General features: G+C 44.4%; 1 long non-coding RNA gene across 1 annotated transcript; it reads right to left on the bottom strand.

Moving 5' to 3' along the window:
- Positions 1 to 5,817: 5,817 nt before the first annotated feature.
- Positions 5,818 to 15,985, bottom strand: LOC137536108 (uncharacterized). Its single transcript, XR_011024521.1, has 3 exons — positions 15,895 to 15,985; positions 6,826 to 6,928; positions 5,818 to 6,136 (listed from the first exon to the last, which is right to left on the bottom strand). It is a non-coding gene; the product is annotated as an uncharacterized lncRNA (long non-coding RNA).
- Between the last annotated feature and the right edge of the window lie 1,960 nt (positions 15,986 to 17,945).

Here is a 17,945-nt window from a genome sequence, read left to right as displayed (position 1 = left end):
CATTTTTCATTTCCAGGTATATTTTATGTTTCAAAGTTTTTATTGAAAGGTTTTGTTTGAAGTAACAAACATTTAAGTTAGTCAGATAGTTAATAAAAACAATAATATATCAAACAAAAAAGACTCAGATACAAATGCGGCAGGTAAGGGCCAGAACATATTAGGAACAAATGTGGTGACATACACGTGGGTAAATGACTACATTGGTTAGCACACGTTATGCTGGGAATACACAATGAGGTTTATTTGGCAGATTTACTCTCCGATCGATTTTATGATCATGTTTCCGATCGATGTTCCAATTGTTTTTCTGATCGATTTCCATTCACCTCTTTGAGAAAATGGATCAGTAAAACAACCAAAACTGTCAGAAATGATCTATTGAGCCATTTATTTGCCAAAAAAACCTCATGGTGTATTCCCAGCATTATGCTCCAGTGAACTACAGCAATCTATCTCGCAAGGGTCTACACAGATCATGACGGATGAGTATGGAATAATAGCCTTTGGATTTAGCTGTAAGAAAATCAATGGCTACTTTAGTAAGAGCGTTTTCTGTGGACTGGTTGGAGCAAAAGCAAGACTAGAACTGATCAAGCAGGGAGTTAGAAGACACATATTTGCTTAATTTTTTAATAATAGTAGTGGTTTTTAGCCTTGACTGTGTAACAGGTTGCTGTGTGAATTTATTTTGGAGTGCAAGGTGTTAACAATGATATGTGTTTGATTAAGACACACACCCCTAGCACCTTCCCTTATTTGTTAGGTCTTCTTGATCTTCTTGAGATGAACTGTTTAATTTGTTTGTATTTGTTTTCAAACTAAGTTGGCTGGCTGTAGGTTGTAGCTCTTTTCTCCCTATGACATTACATCCCATTCTTTATAAATAGTGAGTGAGATTTTATTCTTCTTTGGTGAATTTGGTTTGATGCATGAGACATTTGTTCCCTTTATGTAAAGTGCCTGCATTCCTGCATTCTCACTGGCATTAGTAGGTATGGGGACCAGTTAAAAAGCAAACCTGTCCCTGATGAAATAATATTAAAGTACTGAAGTACTCTGTAACTAATATGCTTTACTTTGAGAACATTTTGTAGTAATACTTTATCTCTAGAATTCTTGCAGAGCGTGCATCAAGAGGTTGTAGCAACCATCTGTATCAGATTATTGTGGAGTATGTGGACAAGCTTCAAGCTAGAAAATCTATACTTCTAGAAATCAGCTTGATTCTAGACCCTAGCCAGCAGGGTTGTGTGGCCCATTACACATGCCCATCAGCAGTGGGTGGACAGGAGGAGGCTTTGTTACCCTTCCAATTCAGGGATATGGCTACTACTAGGAATTTTCTCAGTACTTGCATAAAATCTGGTTAACCAGAACCACTAGGATTTTGTAAGTGACTAAAAGAAACTTTAAAGTGCCCTTACTAGAAATGCTATGGTAAATGTAGTTAAATAGTTTAGGTAAGGTAGAGAAATAACAGAAGGCGAGAGAGTTAAAATATGCTCTAAAGTGTATGATCGTAATTTTAAAACTCAAGTCAGTACTGAGCCATGTTTTACGTTAAAGGACAGCAATGTCAGAAACACCTGATCTGCTGCATGCTTGTTCAGGGTCTATGGCTAAAAGTATTAGAGGCAGAGGATCAGCAAGATAGCCAGGCAACTGGTATTGCTTAAAAGGAAATAAATATAGCAGCCTCCATATACCTCTCGCTTCAATTGTCCTTTAAGCCAGTGTTGTCTTGTGTTGAAATAAATTATTATCCAGTTGGGTAGTCTTATTGAATTATACAGAGTACACTGAATAATTCATGTCAAGTTTTAAAGTTTCCCATTCTTGTATGGTTATCAAATTCCCCTTTACGAATAACCCAGGGAATTGTGGCAGTTATGAACACCTACATTCTCTGAGCCCTTTACTGGAAACACTATAGTGTGCAAGGTAGGGTCTCCATTTGTAGCCAAAAGGACTTGAGTAATTAGGGGCATGGATTTCGTAAGATGTTGGAAATATCCCGTTGAGATTCTAGTCCTTGTTGGCATGATTGCATCAAGCAACTTCTGCTGATATGCCAGCTGCACATTCATGCTACGTATATCCAATTCTATAACATCCCAAACAGCTACCAGTCTGGACTGCTGAAACAAGGCAGTTTGGGTCCATAGATTCTTTCTGGTGGTGCCAAATTCTGACACTACTACCATCTGTTTGCTTCAACAGAAGTCCAATTTCATCAGGCCAGGCTATGTTTTTCTAGTCTGTGCCCACTGCAGCTTCAGCTTTCTATTCTTGGTTGACAGGAGAGGAACCCAATGTGTTCCAACATGTTGTGCATTTTGTGACGCATTTCTGCTAAAATAAAGTAAAATGATTTCTGGATTTAGTCAGCTATACATAACTGAATGAGCTTTCTCACATATACAGATAAACACGCGAAGGCCAAAGGAGGAATTATGAAATATAGCTAATGATAAAAAAAAGCAAAATATGATTAGACACAATTTAAGTCTGTATGACACAATTACATTAAAAACAATTTGGGTTCCTACTAACCTCTATAAAATAAATAGAAACTTGGCATAAGGACATGTGCCATAAAATTAGATAAAATGTATAGAACACACATTAAGCAAATATTAAGCAAATGTATACAACATTCTCAAGCAGTTGCTACAAGATTCTTTCACTGAAAATCTTTATCCAATTAACTACTGTACAGTGTACAATCAACAGAGCAATTGTGAGAGATCGCGGAAAAGCCGCCGCATGTGCTACTGAGCAGGCGGCTGATTCCGCGTCCAGTGCGGCGGTTTGCACGCGGAAGCATTTGTCTGGTAGCAGGGCAGAACGCGGAAAAGCCGCCGCATGCAGCAACAGTAAGGCGGCTGCTTCCGCGTCCAGCGCGGCGGTTTGCACGCGGCAGCATGTGTCTGGTCTGGCTGAGTCTGTTAGTGCACCTGGATGGGGAACTATGCGCGCGAGCCAGAAGTCAGGACCTTTATACCAACAGGAGATGGGTCAGCTGATCAGGACGATCAGCTGATTCCTGCTGGACTCCTGATTGGCTGAGTGGCTCGGGCGGGGCAGCAGAGTCCAGCAACTATATATACAGTTTGCTTGCCAGTTGCTGGTTGTCTGCCAGTGCAAACACTTACGTGGAAGCATTCAGACCATAGTCAGATCCTACAGTGTGTTTGAACTAGGAGGACCTGGGAATTCACACTGAGCCAGTTTACTTTTGTTTATCATTGTATTATTATTCAGACTAGTTCCAGGGTGTAGAGACCAAGGACCTCACACCTAAGACTAGGGAACTGTGTTATCATTTGTGTTATGCTCCAGACTAGTTCCAGGGTGTCGAGACTACGGACCTCACACCCAAGACTAGGGAACTGTATTATCATTTGTGTTATACTCCAGACTAGTTCCAGGGTGTAGAAACCAAGGACCTCACACCTAAGACTAGGGAACTGTGTTATCATTTGTGTTATGCTCCAGACTAGTTCCAGGGTGCTAAGACCACGGACCTTGCACCCAAGACTAGGGAACTGTATTATCATTTGTGTTATACTTCAGACTAGTTCCAGGGTGTCGAGACTACGGACCTCACACCAAGACTAGGCATTGTTTGATATCTGTTACTACCTTGGGAGCTATCTCTCTTCCTAAAGAGATAGTCTCCAGACCTGCTAGTGACATCCACCCTTCAGGTGTCACTCCCGCTCAGGTTCCTCCTACCTTCAGCCTGACTCCACCCCTTGGAGTATCTCAGGCTGTTGGAAGGTTCCTGTGGCCTCAAAAGCAGTATTCCAGGCTGCTCCTGATCTCCTGCTCAGCAGGTGCAAGGCTCAAAGTATTACTGTTACACTAAACACTCACATATCCATAGGTGTCCAGAGGTTAGCAATATATCTGATTATCGGTGATACTGCAGATCATCAATAATCGGGTATATATCTGCATTCTTGGTGATACTGCAGATCACCAATAATCAGATTCTCTCTGCGTGCTGACACCAATCGTTACAGCAATCAGCTGAGACAATCAATGAGCTGCAATAGATATAAACTCAAAAAACTGGCGCAACTTCCTAATGTGTTTTATGTTCAATGCATAGGAAAGAGGGTAAAATGGCAACCCCCCCCCCCCAAAAAAAAAAAAAACCAGTAGGGATCATTGAAGGGAAGAGAGGGGGAATTAGGTAATGGGTATGGGAGAAAGGTCAGAAGGAATAAGGATTTGAAGAGAGGGGAACAGGACAAAAAGCAGACGGGGAGAAATGGGAGTGGTAGGGTTGGGTGGGAGGCATACAAAAGAGGAGGGGGTTGGAATAAATACATATACTGTAAAAATGGATAGGAGAGAGAGAAAGTAACAGTAAGAAGTAAAAAGGCAGATGGGTGGGAAAAAAGAGGGGAGAGGGTGGATGGTTAAAAAAATGGAAGCAGGCAGAAGGGGGTTGTCTGAGTCAGAGGCCCAGACACAATGACCTTTTTCTCCTGAGTTTTCTCCTAGGTGATATTTCCAAACTTGTCAATAAAATGCCTTTGAAATCACCAGCAAGCAAGAAAATACTTACAATAGTTTTGACAGTACTTTTTCACCTACTTTTTGGTACTTTTAAATTGCAAAGTGCTGAAAAGTTATTGTAAATATAAGATGAAAAATTATCTCCTATAAGAAAAATTAAGAAAAAAAGTTCAATTCACTTTCCTCCTAAGTTTTCTTCTCAGAGATAATGTTGTATCGTCTGTTTAAAATAACTTTTCAGCACTCTGCAATTGAAAAAATACCAAAAGAAGGTGTAAAAGTACTGTCAAAATTATTCCGTGTATTTTCTAGCTTGTTGGTGGCCTAAAAGGCAATTTGTTGATAAGGGCCCATATGCAATTCACATTTTCTCCTGGGTGATATTTTCCCACCTGGTCATAAAATGCATTCTAAACTACTAGTAAGCAACAAAATACTCAGAATAATTTTGATAGTACTTTTTTCAACCAACCTTTAGGTACTTTTTCAATTGTAACATGCTTAAACTTTATTTTAAAGAGAAGATGAAAATTACCTCTTAGGAGAAAACTCAGGACAAAAAGTTAATAGTATATGGGCTCAACCATGGGCCCTATGCAATTTCCAAACTCACCAGCGGTAAGCGCTGGCGAGTTCTTAAATTAGGCGTCGAAAAGGTTGCCTAATGAAATTGCATTTAACATCCTCCAGGACTGTAAATTACTAACTTGGGCAATATAATTGCCCAGCGAGTTCCTTTCCCGCGCAGGTTGACTCAGCCATCCTGGCTATACCAGCCTGCATGGGTGACAAGGGATTAAAGAAATTGTAAAGGCGGGATTTTACCCTTGCTAAAGCAATATGCAACCACTTGTAACCCCTGCAGGCTGGTATATCCAGGATGGCTGAATCAACCTGCGTGGGGCTCCACCATACAAGCCACACCAGCCCACATGGTCCATGATATGGGGGCCTCTGTAAGAGAGAGGCGACAAAGCCTCCCCCTCTCCTACAGAGTCCTTGTCCATATCATGGACAAGGGGCTTTTCCCCACCTCCGGTGCCCAGGTGCGCCTAAACCCTGGGGGGCTTATGTGGAATCTGGGAGCCCCCTATAATAAAGGGACCCCAAGATGTCCTGCCCCTTCCAGATAAATAAGTATAGAGGGTTTAAATTTTACCCTATACCTTTTTAAAGTAAAAAAAGACACAAATAAAACTTTATTAATTGGGGGAAAAAAATCTTCTTTATTCTTCTGATTTTCATCTGTAACTTCTTACTTCTTTGACCTCTTTCTTCCCCTTTAATTAATCTGTCACTTATTTCTTCTTGACTTCTTTCTTCTCCTTTAAATCTTGATTGAAGGGTCCTCTGGTCGCCGGATCCGCACGTGTCTGTCGCCTCCCACCGCTCATCGCAGCCCAGGGAACCCGCCAGGACAATCGCCACTGCCGCCAATGTCCACTTCTTACTGAGAGCCCCAGCAGGAGCATCTTTGAATATCCCGCTGGGGCTTCCCATTCGTCCACTAGGTGGTGCAATGAAAATCATCCTGATTCCCAATGGACCAAGCTTGCAGGTTTTGAACTTCTTATCACCTCGAACTGCATATGGTCCCATGTGTCTATAATGACATGCACTGCAAACCATTACTTGCAGGACTTACTTGCAGGGTAAAAAAACAATTACAGAGTATTTATGAATAAGCAATGCAGGCATCCACAAAGAAAGGCAATGGTGTTCTTGGTCTATTCATCACTGGGAGGACACCGTGTACCTCTAAAGCCATGTTACTCGGTATATTTGGTAATATTTCCTTTAAAGAGAGGAAACTTGTCTGTGCACACGAGTGAGCTGAAGAAGAAAATCTGCTCGCTCAGCAAAATTTATAAAATATTATGCTAGGCACACACTATGCGATTTTCCATCAGGTCTAGGGGCCAAATCGATAATTTCTGACATGTCCGATCCGCTCCCAAATGATAACTGGATCAGTTTGGTGCTGTAGTGAACTGCAGTGATCCCATTATCAATCAGTAGTAGATCAGACATGTCGGAACTTACTGATTTAACCTGTCGATCTGATGGGAAATTGCACTGTGTACAGCAAGCATTAGACAAAGGATTTCAGCTCTGGAGGGAAGAGTAAGCAAAATTGAAGACAAACTAAACCTGGACATCAGGGATCTTAAGCAAGTTATAGCACATGCTACTGCAAATACAGATACAATTGATGTCCTGGGAAATAGATTATGCCACAATAATATACATACAGTTGGTTTAACAGAAAAGTGAAAAAAAGTTGGATCCTACCTGAAACCTTTGGCCAACATTCCCTTATCAAAATATTTGCAATTGAAAGAGCACATTGTGTTCCTTCTAAACCCCTCCGGTCTTTTCTCCACAAAATACTTCACTGTAAAGACAGAAAGTTAATTCTGCAGGACTCCAGAACCATGGGAAGTACTACTTACAATAGTCATAAGGTTACAAATAATCTTGAATTTTCCACTGAAGTGCAGCATCAGCCAGCTCAATTTAGGGACATTAAATGAAGATCACAACTTTACCTGTGATACACCCATGCATTACCTATTAAAACTGAAGGTTATACACAATGAACCACACTTTTTTCAATATTCCAAATAGGCTATGCATCAACAGTAATGAATTGAATAAAACAATTCCCAAGGAAATGGGAATTGAAATCATACTGACTGATGTGGTCAGAATGCCTTCTTTGATGTACAGTACTTGAATCCATAAATTATCTTGACATGGATATCTGCGCAGGACTGCTTGTTACCTTCCAAACAACTTCCTTACTCTCTGTAACGATTGGTGTCAGCACGCAGAGAGAATCTGATTATTGGTGATCTGCAGTATCACCAAGAATGTAGATATATATACCTGATTATTGATGATCTGCAGAATCACTGATAATACAGATATATTGCTAACCTATGGACACCTATAGGTATGTGAGTGTTTGGTGTAACAGTAGTACTTTGAGTGATGCACCTGCTGAGCAGGTGATAATAGGCAGTAAAGGAATACTGCTCTTGAGGTCACAGGAACCTTCCAGCAGCCTGAGACTCTCCAAGGGGTGGAGTCAGGCTGGAGGTAGGAAGGACCAGAGGATGAGTGACACCTGAAGGTGGATGTCACCATCTGATCTGGAGACTATCTCCCAAGAGGAGAGATGGCTCTCGAGGTCGGGCACGCCTGGTTGGCAACAAACGGACAGATAAAGTACAAAGACAGAAAGCTGATTCGGTATCCAAGGCAAGCAGGGTCTGGCAACGGAATATCAGATATGCGAGGTACCGAATCAGAGATCAGAGGGATAGTCAGGAATGCAGTAAGTCATAACAGATATCAACAATGCCTAGTCTGGGTGTGAGGTCCTTGGTCTCTACACCCTGGAACTAGTTTGATGAATAACAGATAGCTAACACAAGTTCCCTTGTCTGGTGTGAGGTCCGTGGTCTCTACACCCTGGAACTAGTCTGAAGTATAACAGATTGATAACACAAGTTCCCTAGTCTGGGTGTGAGGTCCGTGGTCTCTACACCCTGGAATTAGTCTGAAGTATAACAGATTGATAACACAAGTTCCCTACTCTGGGTGTGAGGACCGTGGTCTCTACACCCTGGAACTAGTCTGAAGTATAACAGATAGATAACACAAGTAATCTGGCTCAGTGTGAATTCCCAGGTCCACCTGGTTCAAACACACTGTTGGATCTGATTAAGGTCTGAGTGCTTCCACGTAGTGTTCGCAACGGCAGACAACTTGAGACTGGCCAGCAGTAACTATATATGGAGTAGTGCTCTCAGGCACCACCCCTAACTGATCAACCAATAGTAACCTGCTCTGGAGTCAGCTGATCAGCTGATCTCTCCTTGCCCAGTATAAGAGTTCTGCCTCTCAGCGCGCGCGCGTATTCCTAAGCCTGTGTGTACTAACAGACTCAGCCACACCAGACACACGCTGCAGCGTGCAAACCGCCGCACTGGACGCGGAACTAGCCGCCTTACTGTTACATGCGGCGGCTTTTCCGTGTTCTGCCCTGTTACCAGACGCACGCTTCCGCGTGCAAACCGCCGCATTGGACGCGGAATCAGCCGCCTCCTTAGCAGCACACGCGGCGGCTTTTCCGCGTTCTCTCACAGTACCCCCCCGAGGAGTGGATTCCGGACATCTCCTGCCCAGCTTTTCAGGATGCAAGTTAAAGAGAACCCGAGGTGTGTTTAAAGAATGTTATCTGCATACAGAGGCTGGATCTGCCTATACAGCCCAGCCTCTGTTGCTATCCCAAACCCCACTAAGGTCCCCCTGCACTCTGCAATCCCTCATAAATCACAGCCATGCTTTGAGGCTGTGTTTACATCTGTAGTGTCAGTCTCAGCTGCTCCCCCTCCTCCTGCATAGCTCCGGTCCCTGCCCCCGTCCCTTCCCTCCAATCAGCAGGGAGGGAAGGGATGCAGGCGGGGACTGGAGTTCTGCAGGTGGCGGGGAGAGCAGCAGACTGACACTATAGAGATAAACACAGCCAGCTCTGGCAAGCTGTTTGTCAGGAGCGTGGCTGTGATTTATGTGGGATTGCAGAGTGCAGGGGGACCTTAGGGGGGTTTGGGATAGCAACAGAGGCTGGGCTGTATAGGCAGATCCAGCCTCTGTATGCAGATAATATTCTTCAAACCCACCTCGGGTTCTCTTTAAGGAACTCCCTTTTCAACTCCTCTGCGTGCATGCGACATTATGGCACCCAAGTTCTCTCCTCAATGCCATACCCCTTCCAGTGCACTAAATACTGCACGGAGTTCTGCACAAGCCGGGGGTGTCTAGAATCTTTTCAATTTCCTACTCAGGTTGGTCATAAATCAACACAGGGGGGAGGGGGGGGAGCGGAATCCACGTGCGCTGCCGGCTTGAGCAAGGACACATGGAACGATCTCACACCTCGCATGCTGGTAGGGAGATCAATGGCATAAGTGACATCATTGATTTTCCTGGTCACTAGAAACGGACCCACAAATCCAGGACCTAACTTGGGGGACAGTTGCTTCAGAGCCAAATGTCGTGTGGACACCCAGACCAAGTCTCCTGGAAGGGATTCCCACTCTATGGAACGTAGGGTCGGACTGGAACACTGGGGGCCCAACAAAGAAATTTCAACCAGAGCCCACACATCCCATGATTGCGGTGAAAAAAGGACGTGACCATGCACCGGAAGGTGGGCGTGGTCATGATGTATTATGGACAGGGTCAAATGTACATGATCTTAGCAGCATTGTAATTCAGAGACACTGCTGCCCAGCAAAACTTTGCATAGAGTCCCCTCCTTCAATATAAAGTAATGTCCTACTTTGCAGAGGTTGCGACCGCAGAGGTTGCGACCGCACCGGGGCCCTTGGGCCAAAGGGGCCCCGAAGGGCCCTCCCTCAACTACAGTATTCCCTCTCTATTGGTCCTGTGCTCATAATATTCACTTCTATAGATACTTTGAACAGTGGTAATCATTAGCAAGCTATTTCCCATCCCCTTCTTGCACCTCTGACACTGTAGTTGCCATTGGCAGGTTTTGGTGCATTGTATCCATTGTTATGTATAGAGTGCTTGGGGGCCCCATTGTAAAATTTGCATCGAGGCCCACAGCTCCTTAGCTACGCCACTGCTCTCAGCATGAGTGATTACAGCACTGAGAAGAGAATTTTTGTGCTGCAGGCAGTAATTGGAGCTCTGTCAGACAAGGAGGGGGGGGCCCACCAGAGAACTGGAGGCAGGGCCCACCGAGGGAAAAAACTGTACTACTGTGGCCCAGTCCGACCCTGATGGAACGTCTCTTATCAGCCTGTTTCTTCTGACTCTGAAAAGCCCTCCTCAAATTTCTTTCTACCATTCCCCAAATCTGTTTTAAGGACTTCTGCCAATCCTCCAGGGCTGGAAACGGAGTGGCAGCCACTGGTAATGGGGTGAACTTAGGTGACCTTCCTGTCACCACCTGGAATGGGGAAAAACCTGAGGAGGAGCTTTTCAAATTGTTGTGTGCAAATTCTGCAAATGGCAGGAATTTGAACAAGTCGGTTTGAACATCTGCCACATAACACCTCAGAAACTGTTCCAGAGACTGATTGGTTCTCTCGGTCTGGCCATTGGTCTGTGGGTGGTAGCCTGATGAAAAAGATAGCTCCATGTCTAACCGATGGCAGAATACCCTCCAAAACTTAGAAACAAATTGGACTCCCCGATCTGACACTATATTTTCCGGAATACCATGCCGCCGGAAAATATGTTGGATGAAGAGATCGGCCAACTTCTGGGCTGAGGGGAGTCCTTTCAGAGGGACAAAATGGGCCATCTTGCTGAATCGATCGACTACCACCCAAATGACTGTCATGCCCTCAGACCTGGGGAGTTCGCCCACAAAATCCATGGACAGATGGGTCCATGGCTCACTCGGGACTGGCAATGGTTGCAATGTCCCAACAGGTGCCTGACGGGAGGGTTTGCTCCTAGCACACACTGCACATTCTCTTACATACTCTTTGCAGTCAGTTGCCAATGACGGCCACCAGGCACATCTCGCAACGAGGTCCTGAGTTCTGGTGGCCCCGGGATGCCCAGCATTCTTGTGGGAATGGAACAACTGCAGTATTTGTAGACGAAAAGGCAATGGTACAAACATGACCCACTCAGGCTTCCCCTCTGGTACATCCTGTTGGAACGGACCCAACGTTTCTGTCCAGTCCCTCCAGGTCTCAGTGGCGGCCAGAACCACTTTCTGAGGAAGAATGGTTTCTGGGTCTGAGGGCTGTGCTGTCTCAGGCTCAAAATATCTGGACAAGGCATCAGCTTTGATGTTCTTACTACCAGGGGTATACGTGATTACAAATCTGAATCTCGAGAAAACTAATGACCACCGGGCCTGTCTGGGGCTAGGTCTCTTAGCGCCCTCAATGTACTCCAAATTCTTGTGGTCAGTATAGACAGTAATAGTATGTTCTGCACCCTCTAGCCAATGTCGCCATTCCTCAAAGGCCAACTTAATGGCTAGAAGTTCCCTATTGCCTATATCGTAGTTCTCTGCGGGTGAAAACCTACATGAAAAATAGGCACAGGGGTGTAATTTTCCCTGCAACCCAGAACGCTGAGACAGCACAGCCCCTACCCCTACCTCTGAGGCATCTACCTCCACGATAAAGGGGAAGGTGGTGTCGACATGTCTCAAAATGGGTGCAGTACAGAACAATTTCTTCAGAGTAGAGAAAGCAGCATGGGCCTCAGGGGACCAGTGATGAGTATCTGCCCCTTTCTTTGTGAGACTGGTGAGAGGTGAGATCACCGTAGAGTACCCCTTTATGAACCTCCTATAGTAGTTGGCGAACCCCAGGAACCTCTGGAGAGCCTTCAGTCCCACAGGTTGGGGCCACTCCAAAACAGCTGAAACCTTTCCAGGGTCCATAGAGAGGCCAGAGGTTGAAATTTTGTACCCCAGAAAGGCAACAGAGGTCACTTCGAAAATGCATTTCTCCAGCTTAGCGTACAGCATATTTTGTCTCAACTTCCGTAACACAAACTTAACATGCTTTCTGTGCTCTGAGAGGTTGGACGAGAAGATTAGTATGTCGTCTAAATATACTAAGACGAATCTGCCCAATACTTCTCTAAAGACTTCATTAATCAGCTCTTGAAAGACGGCCGGGGCATTACACAACCCGAAGGGCATCACCAGGTACTCGTAGTGCCCGTCGGGCGTGTTAAAGGCCGTCTTCCATTCATCACCGTCCCTGATCCGCACAAGGTTGTAAGTACCCCTTAAATCCAGTTTCGAGAAAATCTTAGCATTGGTGACTTGAGTAAATAAATCGTCTATTAAAGGCAAAGGATAGCGATTTTTTCTGTAATTTTATTTAAGCCCCGATAATCAATGCATGGGCGGAGGCCTCCATCCTTTTTCACAAAAAAGAACCCTGCCCCTGCCGGGGACCGAGAAGGGCGGATGAAACCTTTAGCTAAGTTCTCTCGGATGTATTCCTGCATGGCCAATTTCTCTGGCCCAGATAAATTAAAGAGATGACCTCTAGGGGGCATACAACCAGACCTGAGATCAATGGGGCAGTCAAAAGGACGGTGTGGAGGAAGTTTATCTGCTGACTTGGGACAAAACACGTCCGCAAATTCTAAATACTGATCTGGCAATCCCTCCATGTGAATCTTGGTCTTACCAAAGGTTACTTTCGCTAGACAATGATGATAGCAATGGGCAGACCAGCTTGTTAGCTGACCCGTAGCCCAATTGATCTGAGGCGAGTGAATTCGTAACCATGGCATGCCAAGAATGATCGTGGAGGTTGCCATTCGTAATACAAAAAATGGTAAACTTTCTTTATGCAAAACCCCTATTGTGACCCCCAAGTCTGGGGTCTGGGAGAGATGGTGGTTACTCTGCAGGGGGGAATCATCCACTGCAGTGACCCGAATCTGTTGTTTTAGTGGGGAGATCGGAATCCCCAATTTCTTAGCAAATTCATAATCCATAAAATTAGCTGCTGAGCCAGAATCTATGAAGGCCTCAGTAGTCTCTGTCTTATCCTGCCAGGATATAGTACAAGGGAGAAGAAAACGTTTATCATCTAGAGGTAATGACTGCGCGCCTAGGGTATTACCTCCGACTACACCTAGGCTGCAGCGTTCTGCACTTTATGACCCCCCTCTGCACAGTATAGACAGAGCTGCTCTGTTTCTCTGCGTCTCCGTTCCACCCGAGACAATCTCGACCGACCAATCTGCATTGGTTCCGGTGGAGGTGAAGCAGGCGGTGCGTAGGACAAGTATCTCACATTGTTCCTAGCCATTTCATTGGCCATCAGAATTGATCGTCACTTACGATACCAAAGACAGACCGTCATTGGTATCGTAAGCGACGATCAATTCTGATGGCCAATGAAATGGCTTCATTGATGGATTTGGGCTCAGGATGACCCAACATTAACTCTGAGATCACGTCTGACAGCCCTGACAAAAAACAGTCTAATAATGCAAATGAGCCCCATCTGGCTGAAACTGCCCATTTCCTGAATTCGGCTGCGTAATTTTCAACCAGATCTCTGCCCTGCCGCAACGTCTTGAGCTTCCGCTCTGCGGTAGAGGCAATGTCCAGGTCATCATAAATTATAGCCATAGCTTCAAAAAATGCCTCAACCGAGGCCAACGCGCTATCACATGGCTGGAGATTATATGCCCAAGTCTGGGAATCTCCTGACAATAGTGTCTTGATAAATGTAATTCTCTGTGCTACAGTTCCTGAAGAACTAGGTCTCAACTCAAAGTATGATAACACTCGTTTTTTAAAGTTCCGAAAGTCATATCTGTGGCCAGAAAACCTTTCAGGTACAGACATGCGTATGTCTGTGCTAGGAGGTGATCGCACTGTATCCACAGCCGTCTGTATGGCTTGCGCAGACCCAGACAAGGCATTGATCTGGGTCTGATGATTGTCCAGCACTGAGGTGAAATTTTCCACTGAGGTGGTAAGTGCATCAAGACGGCTGCGGAGTGCGTCCATTTGGTTTTGGGTCTGCCGTTCTGTACTGATTGGTGTCAGCACGCAGAGAGAATCTGATTATTGGTGATCTGCAGTATCACCAAGAATGCAGATATATATATACCTGATTATTGATGATCTGCAGAATCACCAATAATACAAATATATTGCTAACCTCTGGACACCTATAGGTATGTGAGTGTTTGGTGTAACAGTAGTACTTTGAGTGATGCACCTGCTGAGAAGGTGATAATAGGCAGTAAAGGAATACTGCTCTTGAGGGCACAGGAACCTTCCAGCAGCCTGAGACTCTCCAAGGGGTGGAGTCAGGCTGGAGGTAGGAAGGACCAGAGGATGAGTGACACCTGAAGGTGGATGTCACCATCTGATCTGAAGACTATCTCCCAAGAGGAGAGATAGCTCTCGAGATCGGGCACGCCTGATCGGCAACACACGGACCGATAAAGTACAAAGACAGAAGGCTGATTCGGTATCCAAGGCAAGCAGGGTCTGGCAACGGAATATCAGATATGCGAGGTACCGAATCAGAGATCAGAGGGATAGTCAGGAAAGCAGTAAGTCATAAAAGATATCAACAATGCCTAGACTGGGTGTGAATTCCCAGGTCCACCTGGTTCAAACACACTGTTGGATCTGACTAAGGTCTGAGTGCTTCCACGTAGTGTTCGCAACGGCAGACAACGTGAGACTGGCCAGCAGTAACTATATATGGAGTAGTGCTCTCCGGGACCACCCTAATTGATCAACCAATAGTAACCTGCTCTGGAGTCAGCTGATCGGCGTGATCAGCTGATCTCTCCTTGCCCAGTATAAGAGTTCTGCCTCTCAGCGCGCGCGTGTATTCCTAAGCCTGTGTGCACTAACAGACTCAGCCACACCAGACACAGGCTGCCGTGTGCAAACCGCTGCGCTGGACGTGGAACTAGCCGCCTTACTGTTGTTACATGCGGCGGCATTTCCGCGTTCTGCCCTGTTACCAGACGCACGCTTCCGCGTGCAAACCGCCGCATTGGACCGGAATCAGCCGCCTCCTTAGCAGCACACGCGGCGGCTTTTCCGCGTTCTCTCACACTCTCTTTGTTATTTGGAAGACTGAAAATCATTCAAGAGGAATCTCAACTAAGCAGGTCCAGTCTCAGTGTTTAAAGAGAACCTGAGGTGGGTTTGAAGAATGTTATCTGCATACAGAGGCTGGATCTGCCTATACAGCTCAGCCTCTGATGCTATCCCAAACCCCCCTAAGGTCCCCCTGCACTCTGCAATCCCTCATAAATCACAGTCTCGCTGTCGACACACAGTGTGTAGCAGCGGGCTATGTTTATCTCTATAGTGTCAGTCTGCTGCTCTCCACGCCTCATGCAGAACTCCGGTCCCTGCCTGCGTCCCTTCCCTCCCCACTGATTGGAGTGAAGGGACGGGGGCAGGGACCGGAGCTATGCAGGAGGCGGGGGAGCAGCTGAGACTGACACTACAGATATAAACACAGCCCGCATAGCGCGGCTGTGATTTATGAGGGATTGCAGAGTGCAGGGGGACCTTAGTGGGGTTTGGGATAGCAACAGAGGCTGGGCTGTATAGGCAGATCCAGCCTCTATATGCAGATAACATTTTTCAAACACACCTCGGGTTCTCTTTAAAGCAATATGCTACTTAACTGGAGCTGAAATTTCTACTTAGTAGATTAATCCTCTATTTTGGCACACTCGAGAGACTAAACTTGCAACTAAGGTAAGACGTTTGCAACTTATCTCCTACCTAGACAGTTTTAAAGGTAGAGGGTAGCACAGTGATGTAGTGGATAGCCCTCTTACCTTGCAGTGCTGGATCTCCAGTTCCATTCTGAGCCAGGACAATATCTTTTTGAAGTTGGCATGTTCTCCCGTGTCTCTATAGGTTTCCAGTTTCTTCCTCCATTCCAAAAACAAATAAATAAGCTAATTGGCTAAACTCTAAATTGTCCATAGACTATCTATGGTAGAGATTAGATTGCCAGCTCCATTGAGAAACAGCTAGTGACAAGACTATATGTTCTGTAAAGTTCTGCAAAAGCAATCAGCACTATAATACAAAAATGAATAAATAAAAATATAAAATATAAATAAATAAATAAAAAGCCTGGAGATACAGGACCTTCCTTGATCATTGTGGACCTGAACTCAGAACTTCCTCTCTGCTCTAAAAGATACGCAACAGCATAATAACCTTTATACAAAAAACACTTCTTTGTTACAGCTGATACAAATCCTACAATAAATCTGTACTGTTTCTATTTCCTGATTCATGGAAGCAGACATATGGTTTACAGCCTGTGCTTTCAAATGGCTTATCTGCCTTATCAGGGGAGAGATCAAATTACAACCTGTGATTAGACACAAATGAAGGGGAATTAAACATGCTAGACTCTCTAAATACATACAAGGTGCACTTCTGTATGTTTTCCTTTTGTCCCATGCTAGAGTTCAGGTTGACATTATGATTTACAACTTATATTGTTGCATTAATGATTTATGTGCTTTATTTAAAGTGTTTGCAATTATTTTTTGTATGCATAACAATCAGTAATTCATTTATTTCACTTAGTACAATGCCATATATAAACTTTGCATTTAAATATAACACATCCTTAAAAATGTATCATTATGGGGTTCCCCAGGGGGAGAGGAATTAAAAGTTTGAATGATTGCTAATGATGTCTTTGATTAACTGTTTAAGTTACATAGTTACATAGTTATTTTGGTTGAAAAAAGACATACGTCCATCGAGTTCAACCAGTACAAAGTACAACTCCAGCCTGCTCCCTCACATATCCCTGTTGATGCAGAGGAAGGCGAAAAAACCCTTACAAGGCATGGTCCAATTAGCCCCAAGTGGGAAAAATTCCTTCCCGACTCCAGATGGCAATCAGATAAAATCCCTGGATCAACATCATTAGGCATTACCTAGTAATTGTAGCCATGGATGTCTTTCAACGCAAGGAAAGCATCTAAGCCCCCTTTAAATGCAGGTATAGAGTTTGCCATAACGACTTCCTGTGGCAATGCATTCCACATCTTAATCACTCTTACTGTAAAGAACCCTTTCCTAAATAAATGGCTAAAACGTTTTTCCTCCATGCGCAGATCATGTCCTCTAGTCCTTTGAGAAGGACTAGGGACAAAAAGCTCACCCGCCAAGCTATTATATTGCCCTCTGATGTATTTATACATGTTAATTAGATCTCCTCTAAGGTGTCTTTTCTCTAGACTAAATAAACCCAGTTTATCTAACCTTTCTTAGTAAGTGAGACCTTCCATCCCACGTATCAATTTTGTTGCTCGTCTCTGCACCTGCTCTAAAACTTCAATATATTTTTTGTAATGTGGTGCCCAGAACTGAATTCCATATTCCAGATGTGGCCTTACTAGGGAGTTAAACAGGGGCAATATTATGCTAGCATCTCGAGTTTTTATTTCCCTTTTAATGCATCCCAAAATTTTGTTAGCTTTAGCTGCAGCGGCTTGGCATTGAGTACGATTATTTAACTTGTTGTCGATGAGTACTCCTAAGTCCTTCTCCAAGTTTGATGTCCCCAACTGTATCCCATTTATTTTGTATGGTGCTAGACCATTGGTACGACCAAAATGCATGACTTTACATTTTTCAACATTGAATTTCATCTGCCATGTATGTGCCCATATAGCCATCCTATCCAGATCCTGTTGCAATATGACACTATCTTCCTGAGAGTTGATGATTCTGCACAATTTTGTATCATCTGCAAAAATAGCAACATTGCTTTTTACTGCATCTACTAGGTCATTAATAAATAAATTGAATCCCTTAAGTGTGAAGTCGGTTCTTATCAGAAGATATGTATGTACAC

This window comes from Hyperolius riggenbachi, chromosome 10 (genome assembly GCF_040937935.1).
Source record: "Hyperolius riggenbachi isolate aHypRig1 chromosome 10, aHypRig1.pri, whole genome shotgun sequence".
Lineage (NCBI taxonomy): Eukaryota > Metazoa > Chordata > Amphibia > Anura > Hyperoliidae > Hyperolius > Hyperolius riggenbachi.
This window is presented reverse-complemented; position numbering and strand designations above follow the sequence as displayed.